General features: G+C 40.8%; 1 protein-coding gene across 1 annotated transcript in view; it reads right to left on the reverse strand.

The window, feature by feature from the left end:
* The window catches only part of SNTG2 (syntrophin gamma 2), a 529,846-nt gene that overhangs the window by 277,615 nt on the left and 235,034 nt on the right, over positions 1-17,197 (reverse strand). The gene's annotated exons all lie outside the window — the stretch shown is intronic.

The raw sequence follows: 17,197 nt of genomic DNA on the forward strand, positions 1-17,197 counted from the left end.
GGGCAGAGAGACTTTAAACTCAAATTCTCTGTGGCTGAGGGGAAAATACACAGTTGGGAAGCCATATGTTCTGTTCTTTATATTTATAAGAGAAAACACAGCAATGGCCAAAATGTTAAATGCCTTTTTTGTTTCAGTTTTCACCAGACAAATAACATAGTGAACATCAGCATAAATGGGGAAGGATCTGAGGCTAAAATAGGGAAAGAAAAAGTTAAGAGTTACTTAGACAAGTTAGATGTCTTCAAGTTGGCAGGTCCTGATGGAATGCATCATAGACTACTTAAGGAACTGGCTGAAGAGATCTCTGGGCCATCGTTAGCAATTGTCCTTGAGAACTCATGGAGGATAGAGGACAGGAAAAGGACAAATATAGTATCTTGCTATAAAAAGGGGAATAAGAACAACCCATGGAATTATAGACCAGTCAGCTTAACTTTGGTATCCTGAAAGATAAAGGAGCAAATGATCAATAATTAATTTGCAAGCCCCTGGAAGATAATAAGGTGATAAGTAACAGTAAATATGGATTTGTCAAAAACAAATCATGTCAAACCAACCTAATATACTTCTTTGACAGGGTAACTAGCTTTATAGATGGAGGGAAGAAGTAGATATTATATATCTCAACTTTAGAAAGGTTTTTGATACTGTCTCACGTGACCCTCTCATAAGCAAACTTGGGAAATATAGCCTAGATGAAACTACTATAAGGTGGGTGCATAACTGGTTGGAAAACTGTACTCAGAGAGTAATTATCAATGGTTCACAGTCAAGCTGGGAGGGCATATTGCTTGGGTTCCTTCAGGGATCTGTTCTAGGTCTGGTTCTAGTTAATATCTTCATAAATGATGTGGTTAATGGCATAGGGATTATGGAGTTTGTGGACAATACCAGGCTGGGAGGGGTTGCAAGAACTTCTGAGAACAGGATTAGCATTCAATATGATCTTGACAAACTGGAGAAATGTTCTGAAATAAATAAGGTGACATTCAATAAAGACAAGTGCAAAGTACTGCACTGAGGAAGGAATAATCAATTTCACAAATGCAAAATGGGAAATGATTGTCTTGGAACGAGTACTGCAGAAAAGACGCTGCAGTTATAGTGGATTACAAACTAAATATAACAATGGGATACAGTTGGGAAAAAAGTGAACATAATTCTGGGGATGTATTAGCAAGTTGTAAGCAAAATACTAGAAGTAATTCTTCCACTCTCCTCAACTAGAGGCCTCAACTAGAGTGCTGTGTCCAGTTCTGGGCACCACATTTTGGGAAAGATGTGGACAAATTAGAGAAAGTCTAAAGAACAGCAACAAAAATGATTAAAGTTCTAGATAACATGACCTACAAGGAAAGATTGATTAAAAATGGGTTTGTTTAATCTGTAGAAGAGAAGATTAAGGAGGGACATAATAGTTTTCAAGTAAGTAAAAGTTGTAATAAAGACGAGAGTGATAAATTGTGCTTCTGATCCACAGAGGACAGGACAAGAAGTAATGAGGTTAAATTGCACCAAGGGAGATTTAGGTTAGACATTAGGAAAAACTTACTAACTGTAAGGGTAGTTAAGCACTGGAACAAATTACGTAGGCAGGTTGTGGGATTTTTGTCATTAGAGGTTTTTAAGAATCAGTTAGACAGGGATGGTCTAGATAAGACTTAGTCCTGGCTCAGTAACAGGGGACTGGATTAGATGATCTATTGAAGTACTTTCCAGTCTTCATTTCTAAGATTTCTATGTACCCGCCATAGCCCTTATTACTGAGCAAGAGCTCATAATATCCTACCTTAAGATGACAATGAAGTATTATTCCTCCATTTTATAGTTACATTAGATGAGAGATTGCACAAGATCATTTCAGGCAAAGCTGGGAATTGAATCAAGTCTCTAATATTCAAGTCTTATTCACTCAGCCACATAGATCAAAATTAACTTGCCAGATCTATGGATTTGCTTATCTTGTCTATAAGCACTGCTCTAACATTAGACAATACTCTTCCCCCACATCCAAGAACAGAACCCAGGAATACTGACCTTCAGCACTGGGCTAGTATCAAGCAAACTGTTTTGTAATCCACTGGAAAAAAAAAAGATTAAGTACTTCAAGTAGCTGGTCCGTTTTGTTGATCGAGTGTTAGAGGTCTGTTCTGGGCATCTAAAGTTTCAGGGTTTGTACTTTGCTAATGATCCTTATTGCTACACATGAATAAAAAATGTTTTTTTTCCAGCTCTCTTTTAAAAACTGGTTCACACAGTGAGAAATCAACCTAAAACATGTTTTACAGTTAAAAACTATAATGATCTGTTAATCATGGCATGACACACACAAAAGCCACAGGTGTACCCCATTTGCATCATTTGTATAGAAGAACACAAGAATGGTCACATCAAAGGTCCACCCAGTCCAGTATCCTGTCTTCCGACAGTGGCCAATGCCAGGCGCCCCAGAGGGTATGAACAGAACAGGTAATCATCAAATGATCCATTCCCTGTCTCCCATTCCCAGCTTCTGGCTTGTAAATGTTTGGTTGCTTATGTTACACATTGGCATGTAAAAAGGTGATGAAACATGATACAGACTGCAGTCCATTGGCATTCTCTATATGCTGCAACCATAATTGGACTGATCTTTTTGTTGTATGCATATGTTCTTCCTGTAACCTTTAAAGAATTGTGCATCAAGCCTTGCAACAGAATCTAAATTATATCATTGCAATTTACCAGTCTTGACAGACTTCCACAGTTCTGTGTAGAACAGAAGATCCGTTTCAGTTTTATTAAGGATTTATGTGCCCCTGAATGGTTTACTGCCTAGCTACTTTAATAGCGTGCTGCTTCCCAATTATCTGGTAGATAATTGTGCTTGTTCTCTGCTAGACTATTGACTATTCTTGATGTGCAAAATTCTTCGTTTGGAGCTCAGTACTGTCCATGTTATCTTCCTCCTCTATAAAAAGAAAAGGAGGACTTGTGGCATCTTAAAGACTAACAAAGTTATTTGAGCATAAGCTTTCATGAGCTACAGCTCACTCTATGGCATCCATTAGTCTTTTCTTATAAGCTACTGAAAGCTTTCCTATTTTGAACAACAAACTAAAGCCTAATCAGTCTGTTGTATTTCTTATTTATTCCATGGTCCAAACTTTAACTTTTGTAAAATGATCTTAAAGTGCCAGAAATAGGGTGGTATTATGTGAACAGGGTTTCCTACAGTATTATTTGATTGCTATTTCCTCAATATCTGGGTCAACTTTTCAAGGGCACGGAAAACAAATATCAGAGGGTTAAATACTCTATTTTCCTCTTACAAACACTGATGTCTAAGTTTCAGAAGGCAGAATCTTCCTTTAATCATCTGTTTTATATTTTCATATCCATGAAGGAATCTTTATTTACGTGTTCTTTTGAAATTCTTTGGAAAATAAAAGGAGTACTTGTGGCACCTTATAGACTAACCAATTCATTTGAGCATGAGCTTTCGTGAGCTACAGCTCACTTCATCGGATGCGCATCCGATGAAGTGAGCTGTAGCTCGCGAAAGCTTATGCTCAAATAAATTGGTTAGTCTCTAAGGTGCCACAAGTACTCCTTTTCTTATTGTAAGGAGGGTGATCACTTTAGATAAGCTATTACCAGCAGGAGAATGGGGTGGGAGGAGGTATTGTTTCATGGTCTCTGTGTATATAATGTCTTCTGCAGTTTCTACTGAATGCATCCAATGAAGTGAGCTGTAGCTCACGAAAGCTCATGCTCAAATAAATTGGTTAGTCTCTAAGGTGCCACAAATACTCCTTTTCTTTTTGCAAAGACAGACTAACACGGCTGTTACTCTGAAACCTTTGGAAAAGAAACACTTCACTGGAGACATCAGAAGAGTCTTGGAATAGGCAAAGAGGTATCTGGGTATTTGTCTGGATCCTTACTTGGGCTACTAGGCCATTCATTCTTGTCTCTCCTGTATGTGTGTACCCTCTAAAGCTTTGCTCAGGTACACTTGTCCCTCCCCTTATTGACAGCTGAGTGAGACTCACCACACCTTCTGCTGGCTGTTGCTGTTTTTTTTAATCACCAGGGAAGTCAACTGATGAGTGAGACTAAGCCCCGCCTGCCTGTCTTGCCATTTGTCTCACAGCTACAGCACCCCACTTCCACCGGGTAATGTTAGGACAAGCCTCCCTCCTGAAACTGGGCAGCTAGCTGATCTCTTAGCCAGGAATTGCATGTCCCCATCATGCTACCACCTTCCTAACCTTACTGCAGCTAGCCTTTCAGGGAGTAAACCCTCTTACAACTTCCAAGCCAAAAGCCTGTGTTTGATATCTCTTTGCCAGCCTTGTCCTGATTCCCAAGGTAAGTCAGAAACTGTTTTGCTGTGTGGGAAGGGATGATTAGGGGTGAAAAGAAACTGGAAAGATTACTTGTTTTGAAATGGATGGCAGGCAGAGAGAGCAAGAATTGTGAGTAAGGGAGAAGTAAGAAGAGATAGATTTGCTGGGGGAAAGATATATACGAGATGTGATGAGAAGGAGTGGGGAGGAGCAAGCAGTTTCTGGACAAGAAATTAGGGCTGAAGACAAGTGGATGGAGGGAGAGAAGAGAATGCATGGGGAAAAAAAGAAAGGCCAAGCCATGCATTGAGGGGATGAGACATGTAGATAGGGAGGAAAATGTGGAGTGAAAGAATAGAAAGACATAGTAAATTAAGTTAAACAACTGACTAATCACACCTAAATAGTGTGTGGTACATAATAAGACATGTCTATACACACGTCCCTTATACTTGAAAGAGCAATTGGGAATTTAGGAAAGACATTTACCTGCTCCTAGTGCAATTCATGTCCTTCTCTGGATACTACTAACCATTCAGCCAGCAATGATTTATCCCTGGCTGATAATGGTACTTCTGAAGAACAATTGTGGGCATTTTCAATATACCAGATTTCACCTCTATTTTCAAAATGTTTTCCTAGGAATCTACATGCTCACAAAGGCTTTAATTCTTCCCCCTCTTCTCCACAACCCTCCACCACGACACATACACACACACATACTCCCCAAAACAATAAATTATTATTTTGTGGGCTGGTCAAAATATTCTAGATTTGCCAGTCTAGTCTGAGTCAGAAACAGAAATTCTTTAGAAAAAGGCATTAAATTTCAGTCAAATATAAATGGGCTCAACAGATCTTCATCTTCAGTATAATGCTAGGGCCTGTGGAAGCAATGCAAAACCACTTCATCTGATAGCTGTGGAAAATGGGCAAAGCCTAACAAGGCTACTGCATTCTGAGTACATGTGGCTTAAGAAATGAGTCCAAGAACTATGTTTGGCTTCCCTGAATGTGGGAACAATGAATAGGAAGATAAGAAAAGTAGCTGAGATATCGAGGAGAGTGCACATACCTGTATACATGAGACAAAATGGAAGGGATCAAAATCCATGAACGTTGGGGAGGATTAAAAGATGATGTATCATGGTTTAGTAGTAAAGAGAAATGGAGTAGGAATCATTGTAGCAGAAACTTTACAAAATAAAGTAGTGGACATCCAAAGGAAGAGTACCTGCCTGACAAAAGGTTGGAGTAGTACTTAGCAGAGACCAACTATTTAATGTTATATATGGATATGTGCTGCAAGCTGGTTGTACAACAGATGAGGAGGAATTCCAGATACCTCTGGACCAAGTGAAATGTGAAGTACTACAATCTGAGTGCCTGATTTTCAGAATGGATCTCAATGGACATGACAACTGTCAAGGAAGCTGAGGCTTTGAATCCAGAAATGAAGCTGGTGCGGATATCAGATTTAGGCAGAGCAAATGGCTTGTTTGTTGCCAAGACATATTTGTAGAGAGAGAGGAGCACTTAATTACATACAAGAGTGGTGCTAGTAGGTCCCAGATTCACTACTTCCTGACAAGAAGAAGAAATTTAAAAAAACACTAAAGACTGTAAAGTTACTGACTTCTGGGTACTCTTCTGGCTCTGAACTTTGGCTGAACTTTGTGATTTTGTCCTAACTCATAACTATTTCACATTTGGGGACAATGTGTACCTTCAAATCAGTGTCACTGCTATGGGTACCCGCATGGCCCCACAGTATGCCCACACTTTTATGGCTGACTTTGAACAACACTTCCTTAGCTCTCGTCCCCTAATGCCCCTACTCTACTTGTGCTAAATTGATGACATCTTCATCATCTGGACCCATGGCAAAGAAGCCCTTGAGGAATTCCACCATGATTTCAACAATTTCCATCCCACCATCAACCTCAGCCTGGACCAGTCCACACAAGAGATCCACTTCCTGGACACTATGGTACTTATTATGGTACTAATAAGCGATGGTCACATAAATACCACCCTATACCGGAAACATACTGACCACTATTCCTACCTACATGCCTCCAGCTTTCACCCAGATCACACCACACGATCCATTGTCTATAGCCAAGCTCTACGATACAACTGCATTTGCTCCAACCCCTCAGACAGAGACAAACACCTACAAGATCTCTATCAAGCATTCTTACAATTACAATACCCACCTGCTGAAGTGAAGAAGCAGATTGATAGAGCCAGAAGAGTTCCCAGAAGTCACCTACTACAGGACAGGCCCAACAAAGAAAATAACTGAACGCCACTAGCCATCACCTTCAGCCCCCAACTAAATCCTCTCCAATGCATCATCAAGGATCTACAACCTATCCTGAAGGACGACCCATCATTCTCACAGATCTTGGGAGACAGGCCAGTCCTTGCTTACAGGCAGCCCCCCAACCTGAAGCAAATACTCACCAGCAACCACACACCACACAACAGAACCACTAACCCAGGAACCTATCCTTGCAACAAAGCCCGTTGCCAACTGTGTCCACATATCTATTCAGGAGACACCATCATAGGGCCTAATCACATCAGCCACACTATCAGAGATTCGTTCACCTGCGCATCCACCAATGTGATATATGCCATCATGTGCCAGCAATGCCCCTCTGCCATGTAGATTGGTCAAACTGGACAGTCTCTACGTAAAAGAATAAATGGACACAAATCAGACGTCAAGAATTATAACATTCAAAAACCAGTCGGAGAACACTTCAATCTCTCTGGTCACGCGATTACAGACATGAAAGTGACAATTCTTCAACAAAAAGACTTCAAAAACAGACTCCAAGGAGAGACTGCTGAATTGGAATTAATTTGCAAACTGGATACAATTAACTTAGGCTTGAATAGAGACTGGGAGTGGATGGGTCATTACACAAAGTAAAACTATTTCCCCAGTGTTTATTCGCCCCCCTCTCCCTCCCACCCCCCACTGTTCCTCAGACGTTCTTGTCAACTACTGGAAATGGCCTACCTTGATTATCACTACAAAAGGTTTTCCCCCTCCCCCCTGCTCTCCTGCTGGTATTAGCTCATCTTAAGTGATCACTCTCCTTACAGTGTGTATGATAACACCCATTGTTTCATGTTCTCTGTGTATATAAATCTCCCCACTGTATTTTCCACTGAATGTATCTGATGAAGTGAGCTGTAGCTCACGAAAGCTTATGCTCAAATAAATTTGTTAGTCTCTAAGGTGCCAGAAGTACTCCTTTTCTTTTTATAATGGACTTCCGGATGAAAAGCCTTGAGATGGGACATTATATGGGGTGGGCTCTGAGTTACTAAGAATACTACAGAGAATTATTTCCTAGGTATCTACCTGGTGGGTCTTGCCCACATACTTGGGGTTTAACTGATCACCATATTTGGGGTCAGGAAGGAATTTTCCCCCAGTCAGATTGGCAGAGGCCCTTGAGGTTTTTCTCCTTCCTCTGCAGCATGGGTCACTTGCAGGTTTAAACTAATGTAAATAGTGAATTCTCTGTAATTTGAAGTTTTTAAACCAGGATTTGGGGATTTCAGTAACTCAGTCAGAGGTTAGGGGTCTATTTCAGGAGAGGGTGGGTGAGATTCTGTGGTCTGCAATGTACAGGAGGTCAGACTATATGGTCACGATGGTCCCTTCTGACCTTACGAACTGTGAGTCTATAAGGCTAATGGGGGACAAAAGATGAGTTGTAGAACAACGGATAAAAAGGTAGAGCTTCACAGACAGTGAAATTAGTATCGGATTTAAGGATGAGGTTCTACAGAGGTTGGACAATGATTAAACCAACCATGATGACACCAGTGAGGCCTGGGGGGAAATATCCAAACATGTTACAGAAATTACAAAAACTGTCTGTGGCCAAACAGAAGGAGGGAAATTTCATGGCAAGGAGACGTGGTGGTGGTTCAGCCATGTGCAGAAGGCAGTAAAGAAGTAAAAATTTAAGCAATAGCAGAAAGTAAGAATGGCAGAAAATTATAAGAAATACAAGCTGCCAAAGAAAAAAGATGAAAACAGCTGTTGCAGAAGCACATAAAGCCTTATATCCCAGACTATTTATGAAGGAGGGGGATAAAGGAATATACAGATTAGTCAAGACCAGGCAAAAAAGCACTGAGGACTTGGGAGCTACAATTTGTGTCAAAGATAAAATAGAACAGTACAGGTGGAAAATGGCAAAATCATTAGGAGATGGCACTGGTTTTAGGAGAAATTGCTCAATTAAGACAATCTGAGGAAACTGTTGAGGGAAGTATGTTCAAGCAATAACCTCACAAGACCTATTATTATGGTGGATACTCAGCCTGAGCTAAAGACAATAAAACGTCGGAAGGCAGTGGGACCAGACAGGGTACAATTGAGGCATTTAACATTATGCTATGAGGGAGTGATGGTGATGATGAATTTCTTTCACTTACTCCTCCAAATTGGAAAAATGCCTGAGGAGTAGAGGAAGAGCACCTTTGTTTCTGTCTTCAAGCATAAAGGAGATGTGTCAGTATGTAATGACCAACCCCATCAAGTTTATGAGTCACACAATGAACTTGTTGGAAAGAATTATCAAATTATCACTAAAACTTGAGCACCAAGTAAGTGACAACCAATTTGGGTTTATGCCAGGAAGGTCAACACTGGATACTGTGTGTGCAGCCCAAATATTGCAGGATAAGTACAGGGAGAAATACAAGCAATTGTGTTTAGGGTTTCTGAACAGATAGAAGGCTTAGGCCAAAGTTCCTAGAGAATTGATATAGTTGTGCCTGTAGTTGCACAATCTTCTGAAGACATATGTTCAGACTATAATTGACACGTACGAGGGTAGCACAACAATAGTGAGAAGCAGCTTCAGCTACAGTAAGCCATTCACTGTGGGGGTAGGTTTGCATCAAGGCCAATCCTAAATCCATTTCTATTTGTGCTTGTAATGAACACCTTGACATAGGATATTGGGGAGAGGATCCATGGAGCACATTTTTCGCTGATAACATTATATTGTGCTGAAAAGATAAAGGCAAATTGGAAAGAGATTTAGAACAATGGAAGGAAGATAACACTGGAAGAAAATGGTTTGTAGATCAGCCAAGAAAAGATGGAATATGTGTGATGTTTCGCTGAGAAGACAATGAAAGCCAGTAACACTAGATGGTATAGAGTTTATGTCTGTGCAACAATTAAATATTTTGGTTCAGTGCTGAGCCATGATGGGACTGTCAAAAGTTGCAGATGTTAGAAGTTGCATGAAGAACACTTAACCTAAATGGAGGGAGTTGATGGGAATTTTCTGTGACAAGACTATGCCAAATAAAAAAGTATTTAAGATCATGATTAGACCAGCCATGAAGTATGGGTTGGAATGCTGTCCAATGAGGAAGAAAGAACACCTACTGCACACTGCCAAAATGAGAATGCTCAGGTGGGTAAGACAAGAGCTAACAGGCTATGCAATGATATGCTATAAGACATGATGCAGATGCCCCTGTCCTGAAAATGTTGAGGAAGTATTGACCGAGAGGGTATGTCATATAAGACGATGAGACAAAATATGTTGATCAGATTGTCAAGATGCGGTAGTCATGGGACTAAGACCATGAGAAAAACCCCAAAAAAGGTGGTTCAGGACTCCAGAGGACATGAAGAAGGTTGGTCTCATCTTGGAAGACAAATTTGACAGGAACACTTGTAGACAAAGAACAAGAGCTGTCAACAGCACAAGGCAAAGATGAAGTAGCCATAGATAAATGGTCAAATTGTATTTATTTCTATATTGTCCCCAGGTCTGCTAAGTGCCTTACAGATATATAATAGCCACATTACCTGTAATAAGACCCTATAATCTAAATGTAGAGGGAACTGTTCCTTTACCTATAAAGCCCACCACTGTGAACTCCCATGAGGCTCATTCTTCTACTTCATATTGTACTACACCCAGATGAAGCCATTGCAGGAGTTAGTAAGACAACATGGGCTGAAATGCCATCAATATGCAGACGACATATTCTATATCTCCTCTACATCAAACACAAATAGCACCATCTCCCAGCTTTCTCAATGCCTAACTGCAGCACCTAGATGAACATCAGGTGGAGGGTTGTAAGAGAGGGAAGCACTTTGAAAAACCTGCTTTCAATAGTGGGGTATGCCATAGAAAGGGCATCTGCCCTTTGATTGTTAATAAGTTCACAGCCTGGGATCCTTTGGACTATTGGATACCCACTTTCCATCTGCAACTGGCCAGAACACTATGCTTATTGGACACAGACATGAGCACAGTGATCCACACATTCGTGAGCTCCATGTTGACTGCTAAGTTGCAACTCATCATGCCCAAGAAAGAAGCCATTCACTCTGAAAATTGCCCAATAATACAAATCACAACAGCCCACCTGCTCAGCAATACAAGTGCTGTGAACAAATCAAACAGTGAGACCCATTGGATACATTCCAGTTCAAGGTCTCTGTCCTTTCATTCAGAACACTCCACGGGCCTAGCCTAACTATGAGAGAGTGTCTTTCCATGTCTGATCCCTCAAAAAGATATGTTTAATGATTCAGTTCAGTAGCATTTGCATGGACTTTGTAAGGGACCATTCTTCCATCCATAAGTCTTTGTTGTGTTGCCCATGCACACAGTATCATTGCATGTTATGACCTAGATGGGTTTGTGGCATTTAAGATTCTATTCTCCCTATATACTTTAGCAAATCAACAAATTCTAATGAGAAAAGCAGATTAAAGCTGTAGTATCCCACAGTTGAGAGAGCATTAACAATGTTTGCAGGGCAAATATAGTTTCCTTAGGCTCTTTCTTCCCTTAGAACCTTATAGAAGTTGTAGAAAAAAATTACATTTAAAAGAATAAACAATTAAGTACAATGTGTGATGGAATTTTGTTTCTTTTTCCTGGAGTATAAATTATCAATATAATAGGAACTGAAAAACACAGATAACTTGAAATCAGGCAGAAAAAGCAAGGTGAAATTCTGGCAATTCTTATAGGCAACTGTAATTGTCTGTATATGTTGCTAGCAAGTGATAAACTCAGAAAAATAGATGTTTAAATTTCAACATTTTGGTAAGGAAGTATATATTATTGTGTCTGTAGCATGCATATACATACACAATTAAAAAAATAGTAAAAAATTGGAACCTTAAAGATGCTGTCATAACAGACCTAATCAACCACAATCTTACTGTTGTCACCTTTGTCCTTCCTCTTCTTCCACCTTACTCTCGATATAGTATAGTTTTTACTCATAATTAAGCTATATTTTTTCTACATAGGTACTCACGTGGACCTTCACCACAATGTCTCCCCAGTACTGAAAAACAGAAATAAACTCTTTTTTTCCTACCCACTCAGCATGTGGTTGGGGGTGGGGAGGAGAAGCTTGATTACAGTTTATTTGTTTGTACTTGTTCAAGATTGTGTGCAGGTGAGTGAGTGAAAAAAGTTATGAAGTGAAAAAGTGTGTTGATCAGCAAAACATCAGCAAAATGGAGGGATGGTGGAATGGGCAATGAAATATAATACAAACAGGATATTGACAACTCTGTTCATTTATTTACTAAAGGTACCCATCATGTCACGCTAGGCCCCCGAAAATATACAAATGTTAAAATATTTAAAATATAAGGTCAAATTAACATAATATTAGCAGAAATGACATGAAAAAGAATTTCACCCATCAAAGAAAGGCCCAGATTCAACTGCAACTAATTCCTTATAGAAAACACATGTAAACACACAGATGTTGCAATGTGTACAGAAGCTTTAAAACAACAATGGCTCTGTTAGACCAAGTAGAAAGTGAGTTGAGGGACATCCACTGGAAATTCCTTGCATGGAATCACCTCATATTTCAATCTTGTCATTGTCAGTTGAGCTTCCCAGTTTATCGCAGCTGCCTGAAAGCAGTATGAAGACATGTGTTCTCTAAGATATGCAGAGTTTAAACCACAAAGAGATTTACAAGGATCTGGATCCTGATAGAGGATGTGGAAAAAGCTAATGTATTCAATGCTTTTTTTGCCTCTGTCTTCACGAACAAGGTCAGCTCCCAGACTACTGCACTGGGCAGCACAGCATGGGGAGAAGGTGACCAGCCCTCTGTGGAGAAAGAAGTTCGGGACTATTTAGAAAAGCTGGACGTGCACAAGCCCATGGGGCCGGATGCGTTGCATCTAAGATTGCTAAAGGAGTTGGCGGATGTGATTGCAGAGCCATTGGCCATTATCTTTGAAAACTCATGGCGATCCGGGGAAGTCCCGGACAATTGGAAAAAAGCTAATGGTAGTGCCCATCTTTAAAAAAGGGAAGAAGGAGGATCCTGGGAACTACAGGCCAGTCAGCCTCACCTCAGTCTCTGGAAAAATCATGGAGCAGGTCCTCAAGGAAGCCATTCTGAATCACTTAGAGGAGAGGAAAGTGATCAGGAACAGTTAGCATGGATTCACCAAGGGCAAGTCATGCCTGACTAATCTAATTGCCTTCTATGATGAGATAACTGGCTCTGTGGATGAAGGAAAAGTGGTGGACATGTTGTTCCTTGACTTTAGCAAAGCTTTTGACACGGTCTCCCACAGTATTCTTGGCAGCAAGTTAAAGAAGTATGGGCTGGATGAATGGACTATAAGGTGGATAGAAAGCTGGCTAGATTGTCGGACTCAACGGGTAGTGATCAATGGCTCCATGTCTAGTTGGCAGCCGGTATCAAGTGGAGTGCCCCAAGGGTCAGTCCTGGGGCCAGTTTTGTTCAATATCTTCATAAATGATCTGGAGGATGGTGTGGATTGCACCCTCAGCAAGTTTGCAGATGACACTAAACTGGGAGGAGAGGTAAATACACTGGAGGGTAGGGATAGGATACAGAGGGACCTAGACAAATTGGAGGATTGGGTGAAAAGAAATCTGATGAAGTTCAACAAGGACAAGTGCAGAGTCCTGCACTTAGGACGGAAGAATCCAATGCACCGGTACAGACTAGGGACCGAATGGCTAGGCAGCAGTTCTGCAGAAAAGGACCTAGGAGTTACAGTAGACAAGAAGCTGGATATGAGTCAACAGTGTGCCCTTGTTGCCAAGAAGGCCAATGGCATTTTGGGATGTATAAGTAGGGGCAGTGCCAGCAGATCAAGGGACGTGATCATTCCCCTCTATTCGACACTGGTGAGGCCTCATCTGGAGTACTGTGTCCAGTTTTGGGCCCCACACTACAAGAAGGATGTGGAAAAATTGGAAAGAGTCCAGCAGAGGGCAACAAAAATGATTAGGGGACTGGAACACATGACTTTTATGAGGAGAGGCTGAGGGAACTGGGGATGTTTAGTCTACAGAAGAGAAGAATGAGGGGGGATTTGATAGCTGCTTTCAACTACCTGAAAGGGGGTTCCAAAGAGGATGGCTCAGTGGTAGCAGATGACAGAACAAGGAGTAATGGTCTCAAGTTGCAGTGGGGGAGATTTAGGTTGGATATTAGGAAAAACTTTGTCAGTAGGAGGGTGGTGAAACACTGGAATGCGTTACCTAGGGAGGTGGTGGAATCTTCTTCCTTAAAAATTTTTAAGGTCAGGCTTGACAAAGCCCTGGCTGGGATGATTTAATTGGGGATTGGTCCTGCTTTGAGCAGGGGGTTGGACTAGATGACCTCCTGAGGTCCCTTCCAACCCTGATATTCTATGATTCTAAGGTAAAATCAGATTGCCCCTAAATTGCCCTCATTTTCTCCCTAACAGTATCACCACAACATAACTGCTGCCAAGATAGGAGAGGCCTTTTCCTTTCTCATGCACACAAAGTTCCTTTCACACATACAGGTTTACCTATGATTTAACTAGGGCAATCTATGGGAATTTCAACTTCTTCAGCACAAAGTTGCCAACTTTACATCTGTGCTCCACCTTTTATAGTGACCTTCTGTCCACTTCCAGATCAGTTTCAAAGTCCTGGTTCTTATCTTTAAGTCCCAAATATTATCAAAGCCTGTCTTTCTCTGTGTGTACCCTACAATGGCAGCTCTGAAGAAAGATGGCACTGAAGCTGAAGGTCCTCTGGATGAAATTATGGGGTCTGCAGGCAGAGAAACCTGAGTGGAGGACCCTCTGAATGTGGTATTAAATTCCACCAGAAATCCAGATGAGCCCAAATCTAAAGACTTTTAGACAGTGATGCAAGACCCAACTTTTTGCACAGGTTTTATCCCAGTAATCAATCATGATAATGACTGACCATATTTCCTTCTAGAAAGTAATCACGATTGGCCAGTTTCAGTCAAGAAACAGCCTGAAATGAGGAATTTGAATAGAACTTAATTTAATTCAATACACTTTGTGATAGAAGTAAGGCTTCCTAATTTATGTACAAGATACCATTGATACTGGCACATTAAAAATGCTTAGGGAGACAAGATACCATGCATTTGCAACTAGATGTCATATTTTATTGTGACCACAAATTGCATATAACTAATTAGTGCTAGGTGCCTTACCAATAGGTACTGTGGCATTTTGCAGTTAGAACTGAAGCATTTCATGCCACTTGGTGAAATGAAAAGTGATCATTTTGGCAGAGGCATCTCTCAACAAACAAATTGCAATGTGGCATGCTTTTCACTTCACTGAGTGGTATCCTATATGTCACCTTGCACATTTTTATAAACAAGTGAATATTGAATATTCACATACAATATTCTGGAACAATTACAAAAGAGAAAACATTTCTAACTGCTATTAGCAATTTGTATTGGATTATTCTTGGATGGCATTACATAAATATTACCTGTCCAAAACTTTGTTACGGGCGGAGTTAAAAAAACCTCAGGTGAGTCTGATAGACGTTAACACAATCTTCAATAAGCATAACTGTAAGGATAAATTCATCACAAACCCCAACCTAAGATAAAAGTGTTATGTGAACCTGCCCAGGAGTTTTAGGATGGATGGAGGGGCTTTTGCTGAGCGCTGTTTTGAGTAAAACGTGTGTGTGAAGGGAAAGAGAGGGAGAACAGAACAGAAACAGAGAATGGGGTGGGAGCAAAAAAGGCAAGAAAGCCATGCAGTAGCCATGCAGTGAGCTTGGTGTACAGCTCTGGAAAAAGGCTAGAGTTTTGGGGGTCTGGTATTGGCTAAAGATGCCTGGCACTGTAAGCTAAGAAACCATTATTTTGTTTCTGGTTCCTCCTCAGTTTGGAGAAGCAGGAACTTGTACATTCCTTGTGAATAAATAAGACTGCATGAATGAAAATACCAGGCTCCATTGTCAATTTATACCCCACCTGGAACATTCTGAGTGCCCTGAACTTCAACTAGCCATTCGAGTGGAAAAGAGACAAGAATGTGTGTGTGTGTGTTGTTATTGTTGGAGTATAATCTATTTCCTGCTTTAGAGACCCTACAAGGAATCATAACCTCACATAATGTCCCCAAGTGCAGGATTTTATGTTTAGCTGAAAAGATGTATAATACCAGAGGTAGATTGAGGCCTGGTCTACAAAAGAAAATTAGGTTGGTTTAACTACTTAGGTCAGGGATGTGAAAAATCAACACTCCTGAGCACTGTTGCTAAGTTGAGCTAAGTCCCCATGTAGACAGTGCTACCACCTCTCAGGGAGGTGAATAATGCCAATGGGAGATCCCCTCCAATTAGCATAGCTAGTGTCTACACTGAAGCACTGAAGCAGCGCCACTGTACCATTTTAAATGAAGACAAGCCCTGAGAGTTCTCTATTGACTAAGTCTCTGAGGAGGGTGTCATGCATGATTTATTTGAGGAACCTCAATACAGTACAAGAAACTTCTTGTGCTCATTAAATGTGGTACACCTACATTTGTTTCCAGAAGAACACAACATAACTACCCTTCCTTGCAAATCTACTACTTTGGGAACTTGTCCACATTCCACTGCTAACTTACCTTGCTAACTTCTTCCTTATACAGCACATGTGCATAGCCATCCCATTATGCATAAAGAAAATGTTACCTGGTGATACAGAAGAGGACTTCTGCATGGCCAGAGTGCATGACAGAGCTAAAAGTTCTAAGAGCGTTAGCACTCAGACTGCATTTGGAAAAGAAAGTATAGCATATGTGCAAGCACACGTTTTTAGATTCCAGGTGTGCCTGGAAAAGTTTAACGTGAAGGTGACTTTCAAATGCTGTCCCAGCCTGTCCTGCTCTTGAACAAATAAAGGAGAGATTCTAGGGAAATGAGTGATGTAGTCTACTCTCTTTTCAAAGTGCTCTCAGTGGGAACAGAACACATTATTCAATTAATTACCTAACTAACCATCTCTCTGGTGGTAAAATGCTGCATTCCCAGTATTTATATGCCAGTCCCTATTCTCCTTGCAATGTTACACTTGGGGCATGTCTACCCTTACCTCTGGAGCGATCGATCCAGCATGGGTTGATTTATCGCATCTACTGAAGACACAATAAATTGACTGCTGAGCGCTCTCCCATCGACTCTGGTACTCCACTGGAGCGAGAAGTGCAAGCGGAGTTGATGGGGGAGCATCAGCAGTTGACCTACTATAGTGAAGACACCGCGGTAAGTAGATCTAAGTATGTCGAATTCAGCTACGTTATTCACGTAGCTGAAGTTGTGTAACTTAGATCGATTCTCCCCCTGCCCCCAAATGTAGATCAAGCCTTACTAGAGTAGTGGAGTTGGAAAGGAACCTATGGCGGAATAAAATATTTTTTACACACGCAGACACACACAAATATTGTTTCATTCTGTACATATGTCTTATTTGATAGAATAACCCACATTCTGATAACCTCAAATTTTGACTATTTGGGAACATACACACAT

This window comes from Lepidochelys kempii, chromosome 3 (genome assembly GCF_965140265.1).
Source record: "Lepidochelys kempii isolate rLepKem1 chromosome 3, rLepKem1.hap2, whole genome shotgun sequence".
Lineage (NCBI taxonomy): Eukaryota > Metazoa > Chordata > Testudines > Cheloniidae > Lepidochelys > Lepidochelys kempii.